At 37.3% G+C, this 14,180-nt stretch overlaps 1 protein-coding gene across 2 annotated transcripts in view; it reads right to left on the reverse strand.

The window, feature by feature from the left end:
- The window catches only part of GPR141 (G protein-coupled receptor 141), a 67,509-nt gene that overhangs the window by 7,829 nt on the left and 45,500 nt on the right, over nt 1-14,180 (reverse strand). The window contains exon 2 of one of the 2 annotated variants that reach the window (XM_061414122.1): nt 5,472-5,599. The exons of the other annotated variant lie outside the window; for it this stretch is intronic. The gene's annotated coding sequence lies outside the window, so the exon portion shown is untranslated. The remainder of the gene's footprint in view (nt 1-5,471; nt 5,600-14,180) is intronic. 2 annotated transcript variants of the gene reach the window in all.

Genomic DNA, 14,180 nt, shown 5'->3' on the forward strand with positions numbered 1-14,180 from the left:
CAGCCTCAGTTCAGTTCAGTTCAGTCGCTCAGTCGTGTCCGACTCTTTGCGACCCCATGAATCGCAGCATGCCAGGCCTCCCTGTCCATCACCAACTGCCAGAGTTCACTCAGACTCACGTCCATCGAGTCAGTGATGCCATCCAGCCATTTCATCCTCTGTCGTCCCCTTCTCCTCCTGCCCCCAATCCCTCCCAGCATCAGAGTCTTTTCCAATGAGTCAACTCTTTGCATGAGGTGGCCAAAGTACTGGAGTTTCAGCTTCAGCATCATTCCCTCCAAATTCCAGGGCTGATCTCCTTCAGAATGGACTGGTTGGATCTCCTTGCAGTCCAAGGGACTCTCAACAGTCTTCTCCAACACCATAGTTCAAAATCATCAATTCTTTGGTGCTCAGCTTTCTTCACAGTCCAACTCTCACATCCATACATGACCACAGGAAAAACCATAGCCTTGACTAGATGGACCTTTGTTGGCAAAGTAATGTCTCTGCTTTTCAATATGCTATCTAGGTTGGTCATAACTTTCCTTCCAAGGAGTAAGCATCTTTTAATTTCATGGCTGCAGTCACCATCTGCAGTGATTTTGGAGCCCCCCAAAATAAAGTCTGACACTGTTTCCACTGTTTCCCCATCTATTTCCCATGAAGTGATGGGACCAGATGCCATGATCTTCGTTTTCTGAATGTTGATCTTTAAGCCAACTTTTTCACTCTCCACTTTCACTTTCATCAAGAGGCTTTTTAGTTCCTCTTCCCTTTCTGCCATAGGATGGTGTCATCTGCATATCTGAGGTTATTGATATTTCTCCCGGCAATCTTGATTCCGGTTTGTGCTTCTTCCAGCCCAGCGTTTCTCATGATGTACTCTGCATATAAGTTAAATAAGCAGGGTGATAATAGACCAGCCTAAGTGGGTTGTTTTGTCTGCAAGTAACAACCATGATGCTACTGCTACTGCTAAGTCACTTCAGTCGTGTCCGACTCTGTGCGATCCCATAGACGGCAGCCCACCAGGCTCCCCCGTCCCTGTGATTCTCCAGGCAAGAACACCGGAGTGGTTGCCATTTCCTTCTCCAATGCAGGAAAGTGAAAAAGTGAAAGTGAAGTCGCTCAGTTGTGTCCGACTCTTAGCGACCCCCTGGACTGCAGCCTGCCAGGATCCTCCACCCATGGGATTTTCCAGGCAAGAGTACTGGAGTGGGGTGCCATTGCCTTCTCCAAACAACCATGATATACCTTGTTAATTCCTATTCTAAGGATCAATTGAGTCATCATTTCCCCTGGGAAGCCTTACTAATTTCCATTCTCAATTCAGGTTGTATGTAATCCCTGTTTGTCCATGGAACATACCAACCATGCTTACCTCTACTATGTCACTCAGTTACATTTCTGCCTTCCGAACAAGATTGAGGAGGGAAGAACTGAGTTTTCCTTTGTATTCATATAATCTAATGAAGTTATTTAAATGAATGTAAACATTACTATTGAAAACTAACATACTTATAGTACAGTGCTCAGATATACGTATACAGTTCAATGAATTTTAACCATACCCTCACCAAAGACAATCACTATCCTGACAGCTAAAACCATATAATATGTTTGTCTACTTTGAATTTTATATAAATTCAGTGTCCTTTTTTGTGTGTATCTAGTTTAGTGCACTCAGTATTATGCTTTAAGATTCATTCATGTGTATAATTTTATTTAGTATATTGTATCATTGCATGAATATTTCACAATTTACCCATTCTATTGTTGATGGACAATAGCATTATTTCCACTTATAGAGCTATTATAAATAACTCTATAAACCATAAGCAATGAAAAGACAACCCAGAGAATGGCAGAAAATATTTGCAAAAAATGCGACCAACAAGGGATTAATCTCCAAAATATACAAATAGCTCATGCAGCTCAGTATTAAAAAAAAAAAACAAACAACCCAAACAAAACATACACAGGAGATCTAAACAGACATTTCTCCAAAGAAAGTATATAGATGGCCAAAAAGCACATGAGGGTGTGGAGAAAAGGGAACCATCCTACACTCTTAGTGAGAATGTAAATTGGTACAGCCACTAGAGAGAATTCTATAGGGGGTTCCTTAAAAAAATAAAAATAAAGCTACCATATGATCCAGAAATCCCACTCCTAGGCACGCATCTGGAGAAAACCATACTTCTAAAAGATACATGCACCTCAATGTTCATTGCAGCACTATTTACAATAGCCAAGATATGGAAGTAACCTAAATGTCCATCAACAAATGAATGGATACAAAAGATGTGATACATATATATACAATGGAATATATCAGCCATAAAAGGAATGAATTAATGCCATTTGCAGCAACATGGACGCACCTAGACATTATCATATCAAATGAGGTAGTTCAGACAGACAAATATCCTATGAGCTCACTTATATGTGGAATCTAAAAAATGATACAAATGAACTTATTTACAAAACAGAAATAAACCCACAGACTTAGAAAAGAAACTTATGGTTACCAAAGAGGAAAGGTGAGTGTGGGGGATAAATTAGGAGTTTGTGATTAACATATACACTGTATTATATATAAAATAGATTATCAACAAGGATCTTCTGTATAGCACAGGGAACTCTACTTAATACTCTGTAATAACCTATATAGAAAAGAATCTGAAAAAGAATAGATACATATGTATGTGCTAAGTCGCTTTAGTTGTGTCCGACTCTTTGCAACCCCATGGACTGTGTGTAGCCCGCCAGACTTCCCTGTCCATGGAATTTCCAGGGAAGAATACTGGAGTGGGTTTCAATTTCCTCCTCCAGGGTATCTCCCATGACCCAAGGATCAAACCAGCACCTCTTAAGTATCCTGCATTGGCAGGCGGGTTCTTTACCACTACTGCCACCTGGGAAGCCAGATGTAAGTATATGTGTAACTAAATCACTTCCCTGTACCCCTGAGACTACCACAACATTGTAAATCAACTGTACTCCAATATAAAATAAAAATAAATAAATAAATAATACTACTTTGAACATTCTTATACATTTCTTTTGTGAAAATAAGTATGCATTTCATCTTTTGTGAAAATAAATAAATTCCCAAATTCCGTTGGGAATTTACGTAAGTGTGTAACTGATGGATTGTAGGATGTGTATTTGTTCTGTTTCAGTGAAACTCAGAAACAATTTCTGATATAAATTCTCACTAACAGTACAGGAGAGTTTCAGTGCTCCACAGTCTCCAGAATATTCAGATTTTTCTGTCCTTTTAATTTTTGCCATTGTAGTAGATGTTGTTATATTTCATTGTGGTTTTGATCTGCATTTAGCTTACTGAATAATAAAGATGACCACATTCATATGTATCTGTTGGACACTTAGATATTCTGTTTTGTGAAGTGCCTGTTGCAGTCTTTCACCATATTTCTATTTGGTAGTCTGCCTTTTTCTTATTGATTGGCAGTAGTCTTTATGTAGCCTAGATACCACTCCTTTATTAGAGATATGTTCTTCTTCCTATACTTCCTATACTTCTTAATAGGTATTTTGCGATGAACAGAATATTTACTTTTTGGTATTACCAGTTTGTTAAATTGGTAATTTAACAGAGTCAGCACCTTCATGTCCTGGTAAGGAGCTTGGCTACACAAAAGTAATAAGGATAGTATACTATCTTAACCTAGTATACTAGTATTTTCATCTTCTTCTTTTTTTAACATATATAGTTTATCTAGAAGTGATTTTTTAATATAATGTAAGGTAGGAGCCATGATTATTTTTTCCCATATGGATAAGCAATTGACTCAGAATCATTAATTGGAAATATCATTCCCACACTCACTAAACTGTGTCATAAATCAGGTGACCACATATGAGTCAAGTTAGCCCTTTTTTAAGTCTCTGATATGTTCTGCTGGTTTGTTGATCTACACATGTGCCAGAACCACTGTTTAAATTACTATTGTGGTATAGTAAATTTTCATATCAGGTAGTCTAATTTTTTTAACTTTCTTTTCCTTAAGATCCCCTGAGCTATACTTGATATTCTGCATTTCCATACAAGTTCTAAAATCTGATTAATAAAACTTCTGGTGTTTTTAATGAATTTACATTAAAATTATACATACTGATAGCTTTAAACAGATAGCAATCGCTTTTCAACACTGAGTCTTCTAATAACTAAACATAATATATCCTTCCCTGTTTTTATATCTTCTTTAATTTGTCTCAATGATGTCTTATGATTTTCTATATAGAAGTATTTTATATGTTTTTTTAAAATATTGATCGAGATAATCATATGATATTTCTCCCTTTTTTGTTTAATGTGGTGGATTAGTGATTGATTTGTACATGTTCCATACTTGTGAACCTGGAATAAAACCCATTTTGAAGCAGGGTTCAATTCCTGGGTTGGGAAGATCCCCTGGAGAAGGGTATGGCGACCCACTCCAGTATTCTTGTCCAGGGAATCCCATAGACAGAGGAACCTGGTGACCTACAGAGCATAGGGTCACAGAGTCAGATACCACTGGGCAACTGACACGCTTCGATGTTACATATAAACTTCATTAATATATCACCTTATTTGAAGTGTTAGTATTTTGTATAGAATTTTGTTTCTCTTATGAGAAAGACTGATCTATAATTCTCTCTTCAATGCCCTTATCAGGTATAAAAAGGTTTTGCTGGTTTCATTAAATGGGCTTAGAAATGTTCTCTCATTTACCATTTTCTAAAAGACTTTGTGTACAATTGAGGTTATTTCTTTCAGTATTCTATGTATTCAACTGAGATTAAATTTATTTTTATTATCTAAGTCTTTCACATATACACTGTTTTGTGGGGGGTTTCTGTCTCCCTATTCTAGCAGCAATTGAGAGTGGTTTGTTAAGATTTTATATTCTTATTATAGATGGTGCAGTATTCTTTTCATTCTGTCAACTGTTATTTCATATGTTTCTACACTATGTTATTAGACCATAAAAGTTTAAAATAGTGATTGTATATATTAATCATAAAATGTCCCCTTTATTTCCAAAATTATTCTTCCTTAATATCTACTTTTTATAATATGCAAAGCCTTTTTTGTTAAATATTTATTTGTACTTTATATCTTTTTTCTATCCTTTTATTTGTAGACCTTTATGGTTCTAACATTTAAAATGTGTCTTTGTAAATATCATATAGTTGGATCTTGTTTCTTAAACTCAGTCTAACAGCTCTTCTTATTTCAACTGTTTCTTTACATGTGACAGAACTTCTGATTGAAGTTGTGTCTAATGTATCATCTTAATTTTATTTTCTTTTTGAGTCAACCATTCATGTAGTCTCTTTCCCTCTTTCTCTGCCTTCCTTTGGATTATTCAAGTATGTTTTATTTCATCCCTTCCTCCTCTATTAACTTCTTAGTTATATATTTTTCTATGTTTTTTGTAGTGATAACCCTAAAGATATAACATGCATCCTTTTACCTATTATGGGCTTCTCTGGTGGTTCAGCAGTAAAGAATCTGCCTGCCAATTCAGGAGAAACAGGTTTCATCCCCAGGTCAGGAAGATCCCCTGGAGAAGGAAATGGCAAGCCACTCCAGTATTCTTGCCTGGAAAATTCCATGGACAGAGGAACCTGGTGAGTACATGGGGTTGCAAAAAAGTTGAACACAACTTAGCAACCAAACAACAAGCCTAATATAAATTATTACTCTAGCCACTTCCCTCCTATTGATACAAATTCAGAACATTTAAATTCCATTTACTCTCTATTTCCATTTTATTGTTATATATTTTAATTCTGCGTACATTTTAAACTCCACAATATATTACCATTGTATTGTATGGTTAATAATCGATAGACATTTATATTTACTCACTTAGTTTTCTTTCCATTGCTTTTTTTAAAAAAAAGATTTTATTAAAGTATGATTGACATACAAAAAGCTATATACATTCATGTATACAATTCAATGACTTTAAAGATAAGTATACACCACAATCATCATCCATGCCATAAGCTGGTCCATCGCCTTCAAAAATTTCCATATGACCGAGCAATTCCACTACTGGGCATATATCCTGAGGAAACCAGGATTGAAAAAGATTCATGCACCCCAGTGTTCACTGCAGCACTGTTTACAACAGCTAAGCAATGGAAGAAACCTAGATGTCAGTTGGCAGATGAATGGATAACGAAGTTGTGCTGCATATTACTCAGCTATAAAAAGGAACACATTTGAGTCAAGGTGGATGAGGTGGATGAACTTAGAGCCTATTATACAGAGTGAAGTAAGTCAGAAATAGAAAGACAAATATCATATATTAACACATATATATGGAATCTAGAAAGATAGTATTGATGATCCTACTTGCAGGGCAGCAAAGAGGACAAAGACATTTTGGACACAGTGAGGGTATTAGGCGGTGGGATGATTTGGGAGAATAGCATTGAAACATAACATTACCATATGTAAAATTGGTAGCCAGTGTGGATTCCACATATGACCCAGGGAGCCCAAAGCCAGTGCTCTGTGACAACCCAGAGGGGTTGGATAAGGCGGGGAGTGGGAGTAGGGTTCCAGAGGGAGGGGACATATGTATACCTAATGCCGATTCGTGTTGATGTATGGCAAAAACCACCACAATATTGTAAACTAATTAGCCTCCAATTTAAAAAATCATCCTGCCTCCTTTACTTATTATTATGTACGAAAACTTAACATAAGATCTATCCCCTTAGCAAATTTTTAAGACTAAAATACAGTATTGCTAGCTATAGCCACTATGCTTTTTTTTTTTAACTTTATAATATTGTATTGGTTTTGCCATATATCAACGTGAATCCACCACAGGTATACATGTGTTACCCATCCTGAACCCTCCTCCCTCCTCCCTCCTCCCTCCCAGTACCATCCCTCTGGGTCGTCCCAGTGTACCAGCCCCAAGCATCCAGTATCGTGCATCGAACCTGGACTGGCATCTCGTTTCATATATGATATTATACATGTTTCAATGCCATTCTCCCAAATCATCCCACCCTCTCCCTCTCTCACAGAGTCCAAAAGACTGTTCTATACATCAGTGTCTCTTTTGCTGTCTCGTATACAGGGTTATTGTTGCCATCTTTCTAAATTCCATATATATGCGTTAGTATACTGTATTGGTGTTTTTCCTTCTGGCTTACTTCACTCTGTATAATAGGCTCCAGTTTCATCCACCTCATTAGAACTGACTCAAAGGTATTCTTTTTAATGGCTGAGTAATACTCCACTGTGTATATGTACCACAGCTTTCTTTATCCATTCATCTGCTGATGGACATCTAGGTCGCTTCCATGTCCTGGCTATTATAAACAGTGCTGCGATGAACATTGGGGTACACGTGTCTCTTTCAGTTCTGGTTTCCTCAGTGTGTATGCCCAGCAGTGGGATTGCTGGATCATAAGGCAGTTCTATTTCCAGTTTTTTAAGGAATCTCCACACTGTTCTCCATAGTGGCTGTACTAGTTTGCATTCCCACCAACAGTGTAAGAGGGTTCCCTTTTCTCCACACCCTCTCCAGCATTTATTGCTTGTAGACTTTTGGATCACAGCCATTCTGACTGGTGTGAAATGGTACCTCATAGTGGTTTTGATTTGCATTTCTCTGATAATGAGTGATGTTGAGCATCTTTTCATGTGTTTGTTAGCCATCTGTATGTCTTCTTTGGAGAAATGTCTATTTAGTTCTTTGGCCCATTTTTTGATTGGGTCATTTATTTTTCTGGAATTGAGCTGTAGGAGTTGCTTGTATATTTTTGAGATTAGTTACTTGTCAGTTGCTGTATAACTAAAATGTTGTACCCTTTGACTAACACTTCCCTGTTTTCCCTTCCGCACAATCCCTGCCTTGTCATTTTGTTGATGGCTTCCCTTGCTGTGCAGATACTTTTTAGTGTAACATAATCCTGCTTGTTTATTTTTGCTTTTGTTGTCTGTGCTTTTGATGTCACATCCAAGAATTCTTTTCCAAGGTCAATGTCAAGAGGCTTTTACCATATGTTTTCTTCTAAGAGTTTTGTGGTTTCAGGTCTTACAATTCAGTCTTTAATCCATTTTGAGTTAACTTTGGTATGTAGTATAAGATGAGGCTTCAATTTCATTCTTTTGAATTTGGTTTTCCAAGACCATTTATTAAAGAGAGCTACCCTTTCCTCATCATGTATTGTTGTCAAAGATCACTTGATATACATGCATGGGTTTATTTCTAGGCTCTCTATTCTGTTCTGTCTGTGTCTGCTTATTTGCCAGTAGTATACTATTTGCATTACACTGTAATATGTTTTGTATTACAGCTTTGTATGGTAGCTTTGTCATACATTTTGAAATCAGAAAATGTGTTGCCTCCAGCTTTGTTCTTCTTGCTCAAAATGACTTTGGCTACTCAGAGTCTTTTGTTGTTTCATATGGGTTTTAAGACTTTTTTCTTTTTCTGTAAAAAAATGCCACTGAGATTTTCATAGAGATTGTATTAAGTCTGCAGATCACTTATACTAGTATGGATTACTATAAGTAGTAATTTTAATAATATTAAGTCTTTTAATCCATGAATGTAGAATATTTCCACTTATTTCTCTCTGCTTTAATGTCTTTCATCGCTGTTGTATAATTTTCAGTGTACAAGTTTTTTACCCCCTTGGTTAAGTTTATTCCTATTTTATTTCATTTTTTCCTGCTATTGTTAATGGGATTGTTTCCTTAATTTCTGTTTCAGATATTTTATTATTACCTTATTGAAATTCAACTGACTTTTTGTATGTTGATTTTGTATAGTGTAACATTAATGAATTTATTGATTAGTTCTAGCAGGGTTTTCTGTAGAATCTTTACAGTTTTTTACATATAAGGTAACATTATCTGCAAACAGACAATTTTACTGCTTTCCAATTTACATGCTTTTTTGTTTCTTTTCCTTGATCTTTTTATTTCTTTTACTTGCTTTTTAAATTTCTCTTTAATGTCAGTACTATGCTGAATAGAAACAGCAAAAATGGGCATCCTTGCCTTGTTCTAGATCTTAGAGGAAAAGATTTCAGCTTTTCACCATTGAGTCTGATTTTAGCTCTGTATTTTTCATATGTGGTGTTTATTGTGTTGAGATAAGTTCCCTCTACACATAATTTTTTGATAGTTTTTATCATGAAAGTGTGTTGAATTTTATTGAATGCTTTTTCTGCATCTCTTGAGATGATTGTGTGATTTCTATCCCTCATGAGGTGTATCACATAGATTGGTTTTTTGTATATTGAACCATTCTTGCATAGAGGGATAAGTTTCACTTGGCCATGATGTATGATTCAATGTACTGTTGAATTTAGTTTGTTAATATTTTGTTAAGCATTTTTGCATTTGCGCTCATCAGGTATTATGCAAGACTCCCAGATGGTCTGCCTTAGATGGCAGCTGCTGCACTGTGCCCTTTCAGCTAAGCTGTGCCATGCACTCTCTCAGTCTGCCTGCAGGGGACACTCTCTCACTCACATCGCTGCCAAGGAACCAGCTCCACTATGGTAACAGAATGAGAAAAGAGGTTTAAAGACTCTTTCTTCCTAGAGCATGTTCTTCTTTTTAAAGACTCTCTTCCTCTTTGCCCCTCTGTCCATGGAACTTTCTCTTTTTTGTTCTCCTGAAGACTGCTCCATTCCACGGGATTGTCCTCCACCACCAAGATGACTCATTGGCTTTTGAAAGCAAAACAGAACTAGAATGGAGCCTAGAGAAAGATGACAATGAAGCAGTAAAGGCTTTTGAGAGTCACAGGTAGTAAGGGAGATCAGATATGGATTTGGGCCCAGTTTCTTCCGGGAAGAAAAAAAAAAAAAATGTGTCCAAGAAATATTCCTGTGCATGTGGGATATGACTCCAGTGATTAATAGACATTTTAAATTAGTTAGCATAAAAAATTTCTTTCTCCTCTCCTTCTTCCTTTCTAAGAATTAAGAGAAACACTTAAGTTTCCCACAGACATGACTTGTTTGTAGCCATGACTGTGTATGTCCAATACCACCCTGTCAGTCACTTCCACACCAGTGTAGGGACAGGCTCATGCCACATGTTCACAGTATTGGATGCTTGCGAAGAGATGGGCACATGGATGAATAGCACTATTTTATGAATATTACATTAGGGAATTATATTCTGCGAATGCAAGTTGAAATATTGAAGCCTGCAGACAAGTTCTCACTTGCATTATGAGCAATGTCATATTTTTTTTATGTCAAATTTCTTTCCACAGTTTATTTCAATAACAACATCAATTTAAACAAAGTAAACAGATTTGTTTGAACCTGGACAATTAAATCTTTCCTGATCTATTACTTTATGTGTTGAAGTTGGATACCCAAAAAGAATGGGGGTATCTCAAGTTTTTGCGCAAAATTGGAATTTCAAAGCTTAAAAGTCTTGGAAAGAAATGCCTTTATTTCAAAAACTTTGAGCACACACAAAAATAGTAAATTCCATTCAGAAATGTTTCCAGTGCCTCACTGCAGAACAATTGCTTGCTAGTAAGAACAGTCCCTAGATGGGGAAAATGTCTGAGAGAAGCAGTGAAATCTGTGACAGATGAGCCTGGAAGACAGTACCTGGGACCTGGAACAACAGAACCAGCACCCACAGTCACAATGCTCACTCAAGAGCAAGCTCAGCCAAGGGTATCGATGTGTGTTATATACAGAACTCGCCAAGCAAGGTTTGATAAATCCCTACAGATAGTGCATAGTCTCTTATTAACGGAGAAGCTGTTTCTTTCCCTGAATATCAAGTTTAGATGCTGTGTGTTTGGATTTTTAAGTATTCAGGCTCAGGTTTGGAAATTTGCGCTGTGCTTTGGGACAAAGACATTTTGAAGAGGATGCACCCGAAACACAGAAGAGAGCCAGGTCAAATGTTTGAGCCACACTAGTTATTATTATTTAAGAGCTCTAGCTCAAATTAATTAAGTTTAAAAAAGACTCCCCCCAATTTTTGCAGGAAAAAATAATGTGAGCCCCAGCCCAATAACTTACTGCATGGTAACCAGTGGCTAAGTGGTAAAGAATCTCCCTGCAGTGCAGGAACTACAGGAGGCATGGGTTCAATCCCGGGTTAGGAAGGTTCCCTGGAGGAGGGCATGGCAACCCACTCCAGTATTCTTGCGTGGAGAACCCCCATGGACAGAGGAGCCTGGTGGGCTACAGCCTATGGGGTTGCAGAATCGGACACAACTGAAGCAACTTCTTAGGCACACACACACGCACAAGTGGCAAGTATATCTGCAATGATTGAATGAGGTTGTGAAAGACAAAGGGAGAAATCGAGAAAATGGGGGACAGAAGGACAAAGAAGCAACAGGAACAATGAAAAGAATAAGGGGAATAAGGCAGAGGGAGAGAAGAAGAGGAAGAAGGCAGCAGGCTCTACGAATCCCGGCCAACCATGCCATCATCACTTACAGGCCTTGAGCTGACTAGTATTTTCCTGGCATCAGAGTCTTTATACCTGGAAATAATACGAATATAATGATTTACCCAGTTGATTGTCTAATATATGAACTGGTTACAAAAGAGTGGTTGACCTTTGTAATATCTGAAAGAAAGTAAGGGATATAGTTTATGCTTCCATGGAGATGATCCATTTGTAAATCCAAGGAGCCAGGGAATTTTTTAGAGCAATATCTATAGCACTTTTTTGCTGCTGTTATTCAGATATGTCACCCATATGTCTTCACTGTGCTTCCCCTTGCCCAAATAGTCTAACCTGTTCATTCTTTCCTGAACATTCCTGAGGTCCAAACTCCAAATTCTTTTTTCTTCAGGCCCCACCACCCTCCACCCCCTTATAGATTCTCAGCTGCTTTCTTGCTTCACCTAAGCATCTTATTCCTTTTTTGTTTGTTTGTTTCTTCTTTAATTCCCATTTTAATTATTTATTTTAGGTATTTGTGTATCTGTTTTTAATGTTGAATTTCTTTCAGAACTAATAAGATATTTTTTATAGTAGGCATGAGTTTTTAACTGAATGGGGAGATAAGGGTGGAAAAACCACCTTGACCTTATTAAGCATACCTTTGGAAGGACCAAATTTGGATCTAATTCTGTAGCTGATGTCAGGATCTTAGAATAAATATGGCCCAGAGCACAGTCTCCTAAGAGCAGGACTGCCTCCCTGGCCCTCTGGGAACCTCCTTACCTTGGACAGTGAGCTCTTCTTTATCTCTGTGATTGACCCCTAAAGTACAGCTGGACCTCAAACTCCAATCTCTGCCTTCTCTCATTCTCCTAATTTGGGGGAATTCCCTGGTGTCCAAGTGGTCAATACCCTTGGATGGATGACTACCTCAATATCAGCAGCAAGACAAGAAGTGGCTTCTGTGGCTGTTTGATAAGGAATCCATTATAGAACTAACATCAGAGGCCAGTCTATGAAGTAAGAATCCTAAAAAAAAATGTAGAGTCCTACAAAATGGCATTAGGCAATCTACATCCTCATGAGTGCATAGCTTACAGGTCTCGGGACCACCCCTCCTTTCAAGAAGAGCATATAAAATCTACTTTGGGATCTCTCACTTCATTTAATAAACAAATCACATCACTTAAAGTATCTTTCATATAGTAGGTAGTTAATATTCTGAGATTAATAAAACATATCCCATCCCTCACTGCATTTAAATCTCCTTTTGTCTGGGAGGGGAGAAAGTGGTACATAAATTATTTGTCAATACAACAACACCTACAGGTACATTGATAATGCCCCAAGAATACAGAAAGGGGAGTAATGTATTTAACCAATAGTGGAAAGTGGAGGCATCAAAATGTCATAGCAGTGGATAGTGCTGGGGCCCAGATATGTACCAGGCGCTGGATCCTGAAGGAGGCACTGAAGTTCTAGATGCGGAGAGGAAGAAGTAGGGCACTCTGGGTGAAGACAAGAGTCTTAGAGAAGGCATGGATGCATGTTCCGGAAAATACCAATAATCTGATATGCTAGGAACATTAGTAAATGAGTAGAAAAATAAGTGAATATCTATAGATGAGACCTACCAAATAAACATGTTCCCACTCTGAGGATTTCCTATTGTATCCTGAAACTTATAAGAGATTCAAAACTTAAAATATCAACATTTTAATATTTCAATTGCAAAAGCTTACTTCTGGCAACAGAATGAAGGAAGGATTGGAGGAAGGCAGGACAAAAAATTGATACTATAGTAGGCTATTATGCTGATTAAGTTTAAATGCTACATGGACTGGTACAAGTTGATACCACCTAGGAAGATTAACCCCCAAACTAAATGAAAATTGAAGACACTAGGGGTGGAGAAGACATTGTATACTTCAGGTGCATCAGTTAGCAAGTAATGACATCTATATGTCAAATCAACAATAAAAAGACAGGAATAATCACTAACGTTTAAAGAAAACAAATGCCACTTTAAAAAAAAAAAAATCAAACTCCTCAGGCAAATGAACTGACAGACTAGCTAGTTGGCTAAAAGGACAAAGGGTGAAAAGTCACTTTAAATGTAATCAATACCCTCAGAAGAAGAAAATGATGTGAAAGAAATTCTATTACAGTTATTGAATAAAAGATGTAGCAGAAACACAATTGGTGAGCTTATAAAAATGTTCAGAAAGATTCTCACAGATGGAACAAAAAGTAGCCAACAGAGAGCACTGAAAGGGAATGCTACAAAGCACTTAGGATAAATCTAACTTCCAGCATCATCTGGAGAGAGCAGAATGGAATGGGATGCTCAAATCATTGAAGAGCATCTCCTACAAAAAAAGATGACCTCTTTATGTTAAAGGCTCTTATCCAGTACTGAGCTGAATTAATAAAAAAGACTCACGTTTAGAGACATCAAGATGGAATTTCAAACCACAAAGAACAGCACACTTGTGTATCCACTTGGATGTCTAATAAACATCTCAAATTTAGTATATCCAAAGCTGAACTCTATAGCTTTCTTCCCCACCTCCCAGACATACATATAAACTTGTGACTTTCAAAGTCCTTCCAGCCTTAGGTTTGATAGGAACTCCACTCTCTACTGCCTGAGTGAAAAACCTTAAAGTCGTACTAGACTCCTCTTTTTCTCCCCAAATTGGTCTCCAGTCCTATCGTCTTTTCTTCAGAATAATTAACAGAGGATCCCTGGATCAGATTTTTT

This window comes from Bos javanicus, chromosome 4, assembly GCF_032452875.1.
Source record: "Bos javanicus breed banteng chromosome 4, ARS-OSU_banteng_1.0, whole genome shotgun sequence".
NCBI classification, from domain to species: Eukaryota; Metazoa; Chordata; class Mammalia; order Artiodactyla; family Bovidae; genus Bos; species Bos javanicus.